This window comes from Lissotriton vulgaris, chromosome 5 (genome assembly GCF_964263255.1).
Source record: "Lissotriton vulgaris chromosome 5, aLisVul1.2, whole genome shotgun sequence".
Lineage (NCBI taxonomy): Eukaryota > Metazoa > Chordata > Amphibia > Caudata > Salamandridae > Lissotriton > Lissotriton vulgaris.
In genome coordinates this window covers 757,461,978-757,475,853 of record NC_141693.1, presented here as the reverse complement: position 1 = coordinate 757,475,853, position 13,876 = coordinate 757,461,978, and the positions used below count along the sequence as shown (strand labels likewise).

The 13,876-nt window shown below is 42.4% G+C and overlaps 1 protein-coding gene across 4 annotated transcripts in view; it reads left to right on the top strand.

Moving 5' to 3' along the window:
• The first annotated feature begins 2,294 nt into the window (after positions 1-2,294).
• The window catches only part of PHC2 (polyhomeotic homolog 2), a 690,492-nt gene continuing 678,910 nt past the window's right edge, over positions 2,295-13,876 (top strand). For all 4 annotated transcript variants that reach the window (XM_086922215.1, XM_086922217.1, XM_086922216.1 and 1 more), the window contains exon 1: positions 2,295-2,409. The gene's annotated coding sequence lies outside the window, so the exon portion shown is untranslated. The remainder of the gene's footprint in view (positions 2,410-13,876) is intronic.

Below are 13,876 nucleotides of genomic sequence, written 5' to 3'. Positions count from 1 at the left end.
TGGTCTGTGGACACACACTGCATGAACCGCATGGATAGTGTCCACGTACCGGCGGAAGCCCCCAGAGAGTGTTGGTATCCTGGTTCGATTGGAGCCTTGGCCGGATATGTACAAGGCTATCGCGTAGACTTGGGCCTCTCTTAAATGCAAACAGTGGCAATGGAATTTTCTCTGTTGCGATGTTAAGGATGCGCCAATGTCTGCGTACTATCTTCTGGACTTGATTTGACAGTGTACAGAAGGTGTTCACAAATGTTAATCTGTCAGTTGCAGGTTTGATGATCTTGTGATCAAGTAGAGCATCTCGATTGGCATTAGAAGCTCTCTTCCAAGGTCTGCACACAAGACGTTTGGGGTAATTGCGGGCCTCGAGTTGAAGAGAAAGTTATGGTTCTGGTGTTAAGAATTAAGTTTCATTGCCGAGCACAGGAAACCACCGACTCAAATTAAGTGTACTGACCCCTACCTATAGCACCTCAAACATTGACGGTGCCTGCTTGTATCTACTCCTATCTATACCCTACTTTCTCTATAGAGAAAAGGTTCTCCAGGGTACGTTTTAGGAGTCACTGCGAACCCTATAAACACTGTGGCATGGTGAAATATGTGTTCTGCAATGGGGTGGGAGAATTCTAACCCAAGCACAGGCATTACTGGTGAGTTGGAGCAATTTTAATCAACTAAGGAAAGAGGGAGTGGAGGAAGAGACAAAGGGGCCAGACCCACATACCCTTAAGGGGTAAATATAGCAATACATTACAGTATTTCAACTCTTAGGCCCTGATTATGAGTGGGTCAGTGTTTTCTGACCCTGTGCAAACCCCAGTTTGCGCAGCTGTCGAAATTCAGAGCTAGGTATATTTTAACAAACCCAGTAATCCCTGGGTGCTTTAAATACTTCACCCTTCATTAAATTTCGACTTGCCAAGCCGGCTGACATTTAACAGGGGAAAAGTGTGCATATTTACCATACCATGTGGATTTTGTTGCTTTAAGGACCAAAAATCAGCATGGTATTTCCCAAAAACTCAGAACAGGCACTATTTATTGCATCTGATAAATAATTACCCTGGGGCATCTTTTTTTATGAGATGCGACAAATAGCATCTTGATTCTGAGGAACTAGGAATCGGGCCCTTATTGTATTGATTTTAACTGGTTATTTATATAGCGTTTTCCATATCCTTTGCTAGTCCACAGCATTTATGGTGTTCAGATTATTGGCAGATTATGTCAGATTTATGTAAAATAACATGGAGTGTCAATAAATCAAACCTAATGGTTCTGCAAGTAAAAAACTTTGCGACTGAAAGTCAAATCTTACATACCTCGAGATCAGAAAAATGTGGGGTAGTAGCTCTGATGGATAATTGTCTATCGAATACAAAATATTTTCAAATGTGTTTCTTTTTATAAACAAAAAAGTATCTAATGCTGATATCTGAAATGTCAGCGCGAAATTAAGACCGTGTGAGACCACAAAAGAGACAACATTGAATTTTGGGGAGTGTCTGCATCATCCCTGTCTGTAACTGTAATATTCAGCCTCTCCTGTGGCGCGCAAAACCAGGTTTTTACATAATGTATATAATTAATATTGCCAATAATACAGTCTAATGTTTGCAATAATACACTGATATTTACACAAAGGTAACATTCTAAGCACCATTTACAGTCCTGCAGGGAATCTGACTAATAAAAGACCCAGATGCTATTTTTCTCATTAAATTTGCAGCCGAACATTACCATATAATTAAGCAGCCATTATTTCTGCCTGTTGTTTTGAAATAGAGTATTCCGTGAATGTAAAACCTGGTAAATCAATATTAAATCATCCCCGGCATGCACAGCTTCGAATGTGATTTTTCCACATAGTTTGGCTGAAAGGGATCCTTGCTGCACACTCAATATTATTGTTTTGTTTGAATAGACAGTTGCACCGTGCGATGCATTAATCCAGGTTAATATTAAATGTCCCTTCCCTTTAGTAAATTGGACATCGGCGCTTCTCTTCCCGTTTTATTCTAGGGGACACCAGGAACTGAATTGCTTAATATGAAAGAGGAGCCTTTATCCCCACCCCCTCCTAATCCCCCTGCGTTGCTATGGGAAATGGTAGAGGCCCATAGCACCACTGACCTGCCAAGACTGTTTCACTACAGAAAGGGGGAGGCGGATCCGAGCCCACCCATGCAAGACCCGGATTGGTTCCTGCTGCCATGTGATCCACACTGGAATGCAAATGAATTATGGCATTTTCTTCCCCTCTCGCTCTCTGTTCCCCTCCCCCTTCCCGGCTCTCCCCTTGGTATGCTGTCTGAGGGACGGTGGCCAGATACAGTATGCTGCAGGAGGACAGCGGGGAGCCCGGAAGGACGCGGGAGGCAGCAGAGGTGTGAGAAGCTAAAGGTACAATATAGCACGAGCCGCTGTATGTCTCGCGCCGTCTCATTGCAGCGCGTTGTCGTTAGGTGCGCGCGCTCTGAGGAAGCGTTTTTCATGATTCTAGCTTACTTGCACAGGCACCTCAGGTTTAACCCCTGCAGTGCGGCTCTGTCTCTGAAAGGGGCATAGAACTACTTCTGTATTTCATAGAACTACTTCTGTATTTGAATTAAGCAGAGACTAGTGGGTTTACCTGTTCCACACGTGTGCATGTACGCATGATCTTTTTTAAAATATAGTATTCCTTTTTAATTGCGCCTGAAACTTTCAGATCTTGTTGCAGTTTAGGGATTAGACAAAGGGGGGCAGGGTTTGGCAGTTGACAGGAGTCTTTGAGGCGCTCCTCAGCTGGAGTGAGGTGAGAGCTGCTGCTGAAGCAGCCAGCTCAGTCCTGGATTCTGCAGCCATGCTCTCCAAATTGTAAAACGTCAGGTGTGGGAGAGGCCATCCTTTGTGCGTTTTTAGTCCCTGGTTTAACCACAATCAACGGAATGTATTGGAATCAAACATTTAGGTGCATTGCTTTCCGAGGAAACTTATTTCATTTCCCGAATTGTTTCGACACCTGCGAAATTGTTGAGCTTTTTTTCTTGGTGGTTGTTTGGTATTTTTGTAATTTTCTTAAATTTTAAATTTTGGTAATGGGTCTTTCAAATGGGTGTATATGTCCTGATCGTATCTCCAACTATAGGTTCACAGCAAAATATGTTGTCGCAGGTCAGGTATGAGTAGTAAATCGAACTCTTTTTTTTGCAGTGTGTGAGTTCCTTTATTCCATTTTGGATGCAAATTCCAGAAGGAATTCTAAAACTGCAGATTTGAAATACACATTGAAGCGTCTAATGTAAATACATTTCGAGGCATTTAAAATGTAATTCAGTCCTGATTTCAGCATGCTTGACCAGTGACGGACTTTTCTTGGTATTTATTGTCTCATGAGAAGGTTTAAGGGTACTCGCTGTAGTCTATACACTTTGGAACAGTAGCATTTTAGCTTGTTTCTACCCACTGCATTACCGATGCGTAACACAGTAAAAATGCCCGCTGCTTCTTCCCAACTACATTCTTAAACCCCGGAAGGATGAAAGGCTGAGCTTAACAACTTGAGATTTGAACATATGAACAGCGGACTTTAAGGAGATTATCGCCATAACCCCAGTTTAGGCGTTTTCAAACGAATCGTTATAGAACCATGAAACAAGCAGAAAGTATGGTTATGTAACTGTATTTTCATTGACCGAAGTTTACCCTTTTCTTTCAGTTATTTCAGGCTTAAGCTCGAAATGCATGGTAATATTCATTTAATAGCGGTATATGGATGTCTTGCGCCAATCGTATTTGGGCGCTATACATAGAGCTCTAGATATCAGTCTGATAAAGGAGAGCATGGAACAAAGCAGACTAGACTTAGGAATTTTAAACAAGGAAAGGGGAGTGCGACATAGTACAACTTAATGTAAAATTGTAGTTTTTTTTGAAGGTGGCTTTGTCCATTTTCTTCGCGTCGAGCTCATTGGTCACGGCTTGTCACCCCCACGTCCTCAGAGGTGGTCTCCACAGATCAGAGGAGCCAGACTTGTGCTGCCGCTGCCGGAATGGCGGTCTGGCGTACTTGATATTAAAGGCGCCATCTAGTGAAAGATGCTACAGTCGGTCTTAAAGCTCACAGCTTCATTATCTTGCAAATTCTGAAAGGGGTGGGTGGGGGTGGGTGGTGCTGCTGTTGTGAGACTGCACAAAATCACAACATTAAAGTACTCTCCGAAAAAATTTAGTTTTATCAATTGCATTTATGATCCATACCACGAAATTAAGCATCTCTCTGTCTAACTATATATTATCATGAGAAATGGCTGGAGGTACTCGTTTTAGAGTGACCACCTCATTCCAAGTCATTACTGCCAGTGTCCCCACTGCTACGCTTTTCACCAACAAATCATTGTTTTCAGGTGTGTTGGTCTAATTAGTGGAGAGGTTTCCAACCTTTTTTATGGTGAGGCACTTTTCTTCAATGAAAAGTATCATGAACTACTATTATAAGTGGAATAGTGACCACATCCGACAAGATTACATTAGTGGCCACTCTATGCAAGATTAGCAGTAGTGATCATCACAGTGTATCAGGAGGGTTGCCAACAGTAATGTAAACAAATAAAAAAGCTTTTCCAAGTTGGAATACCTTTCATGGGTAATAGTTACCGCTATTGCTGCAATGACCCCAGCATCAAGGTAATACTGATAGTAGTAAGCCTCCCAATAACCACATGGTTTATCTCTCAAATATCAACTTTAAATATTTTTTTTAATGCTACGATTTCTTGCAAAACATCATCTGAATAAAGACACACGTATAGAGGAAAGAGTGGTTATAAATGCTGTGATCATTCATGCTTATTTCAGGTGTTTTGTGAAGCTCTACATTATTTTTGCCGTCACTTCAGAGCGCTAACCCTCTAGATATACAATGAACAGGTATGATTCTAATAGAAATACAAAGTGTTCTCAAATTTGGCGTGGGGGTGTTTAAAAGCTCCATTCTCTGCCAAATAAGAGCGCTTAAAAGAAGACTTAGCTGTCATTACGAAGCATTTCTATACTTTGTTGAGGCATAAATAATCAGTGTAGGGCCTATTACATCCGTGTTCTTTCTCTTTCAGATAGCTCTGCTAGGCCTAGCAGCAGGGCCCGAGTTCTAAAAAGAGTAGTGGGGGGACGCTGTCACCGGAAGTGACATCACAACAGGAAGTGACGTCACGAAAGGTGTGCTCAGATCTCATCCCAGAGAGGCCAAAGAGTGAAGTCCAGCTGTTTGGCAGGGGGAACGGCATCCAACCGGTAAAATAAGTGGGGGGACGCCGTCCACCCCCGTGCTACCCCGACTCGAGCCCCGCCTAGTAGTTAAAACAGCTAAAAGTACGTCACCCAAACTTCCAGGGACCATTATACTGTATCTGACTAGTGAAAACGAGTTGGGCTGGGGCACTGACTGTGTCCAGGAAACTAAACCCTAATAAATTATTGGTTTCAGAAGCACATAACGGCCTATCTTATTTGGTAGGTTAGATCTAGAGGGTCCTTGGAAGTGGGCGTGATCCACGCCAGACTTCAGCTTAATAACTTTATATCTAAATATGTTAAATTTACATTTATTGTATGATTGGCATGTAATCAGACCTCCTGGACATGTGCTTGACACCTTTGACTTATCTGCACAGGCCTGCAGGACTCTCTCAAGTGATGGCTGTCTCATATGAACTCGAGGCCTTGAGTCTGATTGCTAAAGATTCCTGCGGTAAGATTCTGAGAATCCCTAAAGTCCAATTGGTGCCAAAGACTCTCTTTGGTTGATTCCCAGCTCCTTTTTGGGATTGCTTTGTTGACCATCCCTTCACTACGCAGTGGCTACCATCTTGGGTACAAATGTGGCTCATAGTGTTCATGATTACCCTCTTTCTAAACAGCTCCAATCAGAGCAGAAACTGAAAAATCCAGAACTGGCTCATAAAGGATTTTTCCTGAATCACACAAATTTGTCACCCCAGGATTCAAAATCTGGTCCTCTGGTTGATCGGTTGATAGTTTATCCAGTGTGCCACATCTTGTTCTACAGTACAAGGATGCCTAGGGAGCCACTAAATCTGTGCGATGGGAAAATTGAATATATTTGTTAAATGTAACTATTAAAATATATTTTAGATAGTAAGCAATAATTATTCCATCTTTCAAATTCCGAATACTTCAGTGCAGGATTTTATTGTGTACATTGATTATTTCATCCAACAGGAACCACTCATAGTCAGACCCTTTCTGTGACAAATGCTTATGCATTTTGTAGATTTACAACTGATACACAGATTTACAATCCAACCATTTGAGGGAAGTAAAGTATATTTAGTTCACAAAAAGACCTGCCTTAAAAAAAAAAAATCCTATGTGCAGTGCCTAATTTGTAACTGGGTAAGTCCCTGGTCCCCAAACGTTTTGCTTACAAGCCCGCAACTAGCACTATAGAATGTCGAGTGTGCCGAATACCAAAACTGTTTAGTCTCGATTTCACCTCATGCCTCTTTCATCCTCCACTGAGACATTTTTAGATTGTTTTTCGTCCCTACTTTTACCATCTGTCACTGTTTCTCTTTTTTTTCTTACTCGTCCTCTCTCCTTTTGTGTTTTCATCTCTGTTACTCGGGGTCATTCTTATGGTGAAAAATACGTTCTGGTTCCTAAAAATGAGTGTTGGTGGCCCACCCTGCAACCACAGGCTCAAATTAAGCACTGCTGCACAGAGCTTCTTAGGTTTGGCATGCATATTTTTGGGAAGTTATAAAAATACAAGTTATTTTGATTTTGTTGTCTTTAGGATTATTTCTCATTATTTCTTTCCTTCTTAATCCCTCTGTGAAATTGTGGAACATTGTTGCACCTTGCCCAACCTTACATACCATTTCCAATTTATTCGTAGAAGGGCATAGAAATGCAGAAAAGGCACTACACATATTTGTGAACAGTCATGACTGTGTGCTCCTGATTGGTATTGCATTTCACTGACCACTCCTCACGCGTTCCCTTAGGATGGCCCAATTCTCAGAATTAGGTGTCACTTGCGATTGAGGAAGTTATCTCTACATTATGTGTATCCCGTATACCTAGGCCCCTCTGCGTGTACAAAATAGATACGTCTGTTTTTGTGAAACACATTTAAGTGATGCATGTGTGGCTTACAGGTTTTACATGAACAAATCACTCATGCACAGCCCTTGAAATGGAACAAATAAGTGAAAGCACGCTCTAACTTAGAATAGCTGTTTTGCTGCTGCTGCATGTGCCTTGCACAGACATTCATGTTTGGGGACTAAGAGTAATTTTCATCATCAGACAAAACTGAGAGGAGGAGACAGAAAGGCAGAAAAAAAAGAGGAAAAAATAGGAAAAGAGTGGCTAAGAGTGAAGGCAGTGATGAACAAGCAATGGCAAAGCCATAAAGTTCTGTCTTTCCAAGCCTGAGATTTTTTTTTCCAAGTTCTTTTTTGCACACATTTGCAATAAGCATTGACAGTGAAAAGGTAAAAGGCGACTGTCTAAGGGTTTAGTGTATATGCTTGTAAGAAAATATAAAAATATCTATCAGAAAAACATACAATAAAAATAAAAACAAAATCTGAGATTAAGCTACTAATCCTGGCTCTCAACTGGACTAAGTTTTAGACGTATGTGCACAAATAAAATGCAGTCCCTCGCAGTAAAGAGAGCCAAAGGCTGAAGTGGTCTGACCCAATGCTCCATTCTGTGTCTTTTGGACAGACACATAATGTCATGTGAATGACGTGAAAAGACCAGCAGATGGGGAGAGTAAACTATAGCCCATATATGTATGTATATATGTTGTATTTGTAGTATTAGTTTTTAGGTCTCGGACTAGCGTCCCACGCAGTGGGCAGAGTCCGAGATTTTATGTTTTGGCATTATGGGGGCTTGAACCCGCCCCTCTTCTCCATTGGCTGGCCTCGTAAATGCTGGCCAGCCATTGGAGGAGAGGGGCGTCACTCGGTTTAAGCCCCGTTTTTTTGCGATTCGCGGGCATGTTTTTTGCAGCTTTTAAGCCGTGACGTAATCCGTCACTCAATTGCTAAATACGCGCACCCGAATCGTGAAAATGGCGGCGCTTTTGTTCTGTCATTTCTCCCCGACTGCCGCCGGTGCTACCCGCGGTCTCAGCTGGCCCTATCTGCGCCAGTGGATCTCCATGGCACTGGCAGGGCTCAGCTGTCCGAGGATGTGCGTGCTTCCCCCTTCGTGAACTGTGCTAGTGAAAGCGCCTGCCGCTGTTCGTGATCGGCTGCGGCGCGTAGCACGGTGAGGTACGTCCTGTACCCTTTGACGTACCCTGCAGCTTCGCCCCGCACAGAGTGTCTGCCCCCTCTTTCAGGAACAGTGCTTGCATCCCGAGGGAGAACTGCCCAACAACGCACCGTCCCCGCCGAGTACCGTGACCCACGAGCTCCCCGAGCCGCAGCTCGCACCACAAGGAGGAGGACATCACGACGTACGGCATTGCCCCCCCCCCCCCCGGTTGTCCGCACTGAACCCAAGACCAAAGGTATTGTGACAACTACAATTGGGCTGAGTGCCCTCCCCGGACTGCGGTGTCCGTGGAGCGCACACTCCTGGTGATCGCTTTGCCCCGTGAGTACTGTTCGCAGCATCTCCAACGCGTGCGAGCCGCCTGGCAGCCTGTACGCCTCATCTGCCTTGTTGCCTTGAAAATGCCATATCCTTGGTACGCAAGATGCGTGAGGTTTGGCAAGGCCCGGCGCTTGCAGCCGTACAAGACCTACGAGAGCGCTACGAAGCGCACAGGCTGAAGGCGAACAGCACGAGCAAGCGTAGAACAGTCGGCCATGCAAGGGTTCAAACATGCTACTGTCTATTGTAATTGCATTTATATAGCGCTTACCACCTCTGACGGAGCTATGCTATTGCCAAAACGCGCTGCTCATTCATAAAATATACCTGTCCACCTTTACTTTTAACTTAAGTATGAAACGAAAAAACTTCAGTTTACGGCTGTGGTCAGGCACATGGCCACAGAGGTGCGAGTGACAGAGCAGGCAATGGTGAACGTCGGAGCAACGGCTGCTGGTCCACTGAGTGAGACTCGAGTGAGACATAAGGGCCACAGCAAGGACAACACGGAAAATGCAAGGATACTAAGGATGGAATATCAACCTGTTTTACATAGCGCTTTCTGCCATAGTAAGGCTGTTTCCAAGCACTGTTAATAATAGGTGATAGTATTCCCAACTCCAGGGCGCCCTTTTCTCAGTACCGGAAGAATGAAAGGTTGAGTCGGCCATGCAAGGGTTCAAACCTCTGACCCACTGGTTACATTTGTTATATTGTGTTCAATAATTATCCTTATTATCCTTAAACACTTTCCAGGTGTAAGTCTAACTTGCATTTGTATGGAAAAGGGTGTTACTTGTGCAGACCTACGTTACATCTGATTTACAAAGCGTGAAATTCTGAATTCTGGAACTGGTTTCAGGCATAGTTAAGGAAACCTACACTAGTTTAAAAAAAAAATATTCGATTTTCTCTTTACAATGATTGACATGCATTAATCAATACACTTTTCAGCACTTCTAAGTTATGTCTGCATGACGTAAGTGAAAGTGCCACCGAAAGTGGTCTCCCTAGGTCTCACAGGTTCTGTATAAGACACAGACATATGCAACCGAAACTGATTTAGAAAATATACAAAAAATAATTGTAAAATTCCTCAAATATCATATTGACATCGATTTCGCCCTGTACACTGTGCGAAGAGAGGCCATGCATAGGGCATGGTAACGTGTGCATCCGCTTCTCTGTGCATGCCAGGCACTTACATGGGTAATGCATAACATGCATGCATTTATCACCTGCAAGATGAACTTCTTTCTGGGTGAGCCAGACGTGTGTAAATTAAGACCAAAACCTAGGCGTAAATTATGTGTGTCATAGTTTAAACTTATTTTTTTTATCTCTGACCATGACCTTTAGCAGTGAATTGTATCCCACAGCTAAATGCCTGATCACCATTAATTACAACACCATAATTAGTTTAAGGCTCCTGCAGCTACCTATCACATTTACATGTTTGCCTGCAGCATCCGGTTAACCAGGATACTGTATCTGTTTACCATTCTGCACCTGATACACATATGTACAAAGCGAAAGTGAATAGTATAAATGTGCATTTAATAGATGCTTGCTTGCTCTTGCACAGCTCACCAGCACAGGCACTAGACTAGAGTGTTTAACCTGCAGGTGGACAATCATTCACTTCTGTGAGATATGCAACGGAGCAGGTACAGTTCACGAAAAAAGTCCATTGGGCCTAAGCGCCCACTACTGAGATCTGCGCATAGGTCTCCGAAGCACTACAGGCCGATACGAAGAGGAGTCAACGCAATAACTGGTGCTAAAATCTGTGCAGTCCTCAAGACAAACAATTAACATTTAACTGAAACAAAATAAAACCCCTTGCCTCCAACAAACGGTTCCGGCTACGAAAACTTCAAAATATAATCTAAATTATTTTCCTGTCAATTACGACAATATTAACATTATCATGATATTAATAAAATAGAGCCAAGGAGACCCATATCATGTATGATTTGAAAGTAATGTTCTGATTTCTCCGTACAAGAATTGTTATTATCTGTACTTACAATGCACTTAATTCCACTGAGTTGCAATTAACTAAGAGTAGCAAATGACGTGTTATTGCTACGCATTTTAAAGGTACTGGGTTTGAAATTTGCGACTTTCTGCTCACACTGTGACTCTTTTAAAAATACGAACTGGATTTAATCTTCATGACCCCTTAACGTAGGTTGCCTAGTGAGCGTAGACCCGTGGACGGTGCTATTTTATTTACAGGGATGACGGACATGGTTGTATTGATCATGCAGCAGTAGCTGTAAAATATTCGATGCTGCAGTGCATTAAGCAGATCTGGTCGGAGATTCGGAGTGTGACCACTGTACCTTTCAGGTTAGGGTGTGGGATGAACAGAATAGTGGGGTGGTGGCTAGACCCTTTCAATAGTGCTGATGAGAGGTTGGGAGTTGCTTTGGGCAATTCGTTAGCTCAACATAAGCGGGGCCTTTTGAAGCTCGAATGGATCTTATCGGAAAGCCATATTTAGAAGCCCACATCTCAGTGATGTCAGGATCAGGTTAATGCATAATACATTCTACAGTTATTCATTTGGCCAGCCACGCAACATGCAGTGTACACCAAACGTATGTAGTGGACTAGCAAGTACCCACAGATTTTAATGGCAGTAACATCATTCTGAGCCTAAGTTATCCGTCTCTTTGTTGCAGCTGTGGAGGAAGAGTAGAGTACAATTGAGGCCTTAGTATCTTATAGGAATTTTTCAGATATTCTAAAGAAGACCTTATTATAGATTCTATATCTGCCATGAAAGAATTGTTTAACACCTTCATAGCTGTGATCGTTTTCCCAAAATAAGCAAATGACTAGTTCCAGGTCAAATCCAAGCTAGGTAGACGTGATAGCAACTTAATCGTACTATTCGTTACATATAGACACTTGAAGACCCCACTTAAGTACGGTTATAATGGTGTGCATCTTGCATTGTTTACAGAGGAGAGTATCTTAAACTAGGTGGAAAATCATCACCCAGATCAGATGTGTATAAACAAAATACAAAGTGGCTAGGGCACAGGTTTTTTTTAGGTTTCTATTTGTTATAATATGTTTGTGTGGTCTCTTGATCTATACCTGAACATTTACCCATATATTTGTACGGAGCTCAATAATAGTCCCTAGAAGATGCGAGAAGGGGGCCATAAGGCTTGCACTTTTGTAACAGGTTGCACATATTTATACTGTTGAATGCCGGGGTGAAGTAAATGAAATGTGTATAAGGATGCCTGTTGCCTAAAGACAATGCCATTTATTTAACGATTAAGCTATTGGCAATGTAAATGACAATGCCATTTATGTATATGCTTAAAAAAAAAATGTCATGAGCAATGCCAATAGCTCTACCTTTAATAATGCCGAGACCATTGCATTATAAATGCTTGTTTGTAACTGTGATGCCAGTGTGAGAACTAGAGCTACCACTAGGCCAGACCTAAAAAGAAGAGTGCAATAAATAGGCGTTAAGAGTAGGGTGTGACGGAAGGAGGCATGAGGTGGAGTCTAGGCTCTGCAGCCTTGGCATTCACCACCGTGCCATTTAGCAGCAGTCGTAGGGGCTACGAAGAAAAGCATTGGGACTCAGAATGTATTTATTTTTTCAAATTGATTAACGATATGAAGCTGCAGCCCATGATAAAATAAAAAGGTCTAGTAGTTACCGCTGCGTAACTATCCAAATCCCTATCAAACAGATGTCTCCTCTACACATTTAGCAGGAGACAGGAGCTTCCCCCTTCCATGCTCATTGATCATTTGATTTAATGATTTGTTTGATACATGGACTGACGAATGAATGAGCTGAACTATAACATTCTTCTAACCTGTGATATATTGTCCTGCAGAAGAAAGATTTAGTGTTGAATACAGAACATCTTCTTTTGTCGTTGGAAAAGAGATATTTCCCTTGATCATCTGTATGCCACATCCATCCTTTCTCTCTGCCCTTTTATTGAGTCTCTTAAAACCAGAATCATTGCGCACAAAAGCTGTGGGGGCGCAGGTTTCCTTTGAAGGGATCATCAGCCAAAGACTGACATCTGGCAAGGATGTTCTACAATCATGGGCAGCAGTCACAAGTAAAGCACCATCATTAGCTTCCCCTTCTGACTCTTTGCACCACTTTGCCATGCTGAGCCACGTAAGAGCTGCAGGGTGGGCGCGCATTTAGTGGATGTGATTAAACATATTCTTAATGATCATCATACTGTTCATTAAATTAGTTCCAACTAAATTTCCAGCTTTTATTGACATTGTTAGGCGCTTCATTCCAGAAGGGAACTGTCTTTATATAAATTAGGCATAGCCATGCCCTAGTCATCACACAGATTTCTAGACAATGCAGGCTCTTCAGTTGGTCACAAACAACCCTCAGGGCATTCCTACTTTATTGGGACTGTGATGCAGTTGAGGCTGTGCCCCTAGACACACAGAGCTTGTGATCTACCTCTGGCTTATCCCTGCTACTGGGGAAAATACATGTTTACAGATGGAAATACTTTTATCAAGTGAAGGCACATGCTCTGCAGTCCTTATGACAGGGACTTTTCACACACACACTCACACAATCTTTCTCTCGCCCTCTGTCTCCCCTCCTCCCCTTTCTCTCTCTCAGACTTTAGGTTATTTTGTATAAATCGATGTATTTTGTATAAATCGATGCCCCTTCATATGATGGAGGAGATCATACCTGGGTTACAAGATCCCAGCCAACATTTGTCTGAGTGAAAATTTTCACAGTAAAAAGATCATTCCCAGCTACTGATTATGTATGATACATTGAGTGGGATATAGACCCCTGGGTGCATGTGGAATCTTCCAGTATCGAGTGCCGGCTTTAAGTACATAAGTGGTACTGATTAAACTTAAGAGTACTCCTAAATTCCTTAAAATATCAATCCCCTCCCCTCAAGAAACACAAGTGACCGAACGACAAGGTGAATGTTTAGACCAGAACTGTGATGATTTCTGTTTGACTGGATGGGTCGCAGTTCCAACCTTATTTTTACTTTTTTCCTTCCAGTATTTACTTTTGTGTAGACTGAACCTTTCTGATGGCGCTCCGACTGCTGAACAACAAGCTCATAACACACTTAATCATTCAGTAAACTCAGCCAATTCTATAAAACTGAAAGAAAATTAAAACAGAAGCTGTTCAAACAGAAATTCCTTCACTTCATTTCTAAAATTTAGAAAGGTGGGTGTGAGTCTGAAT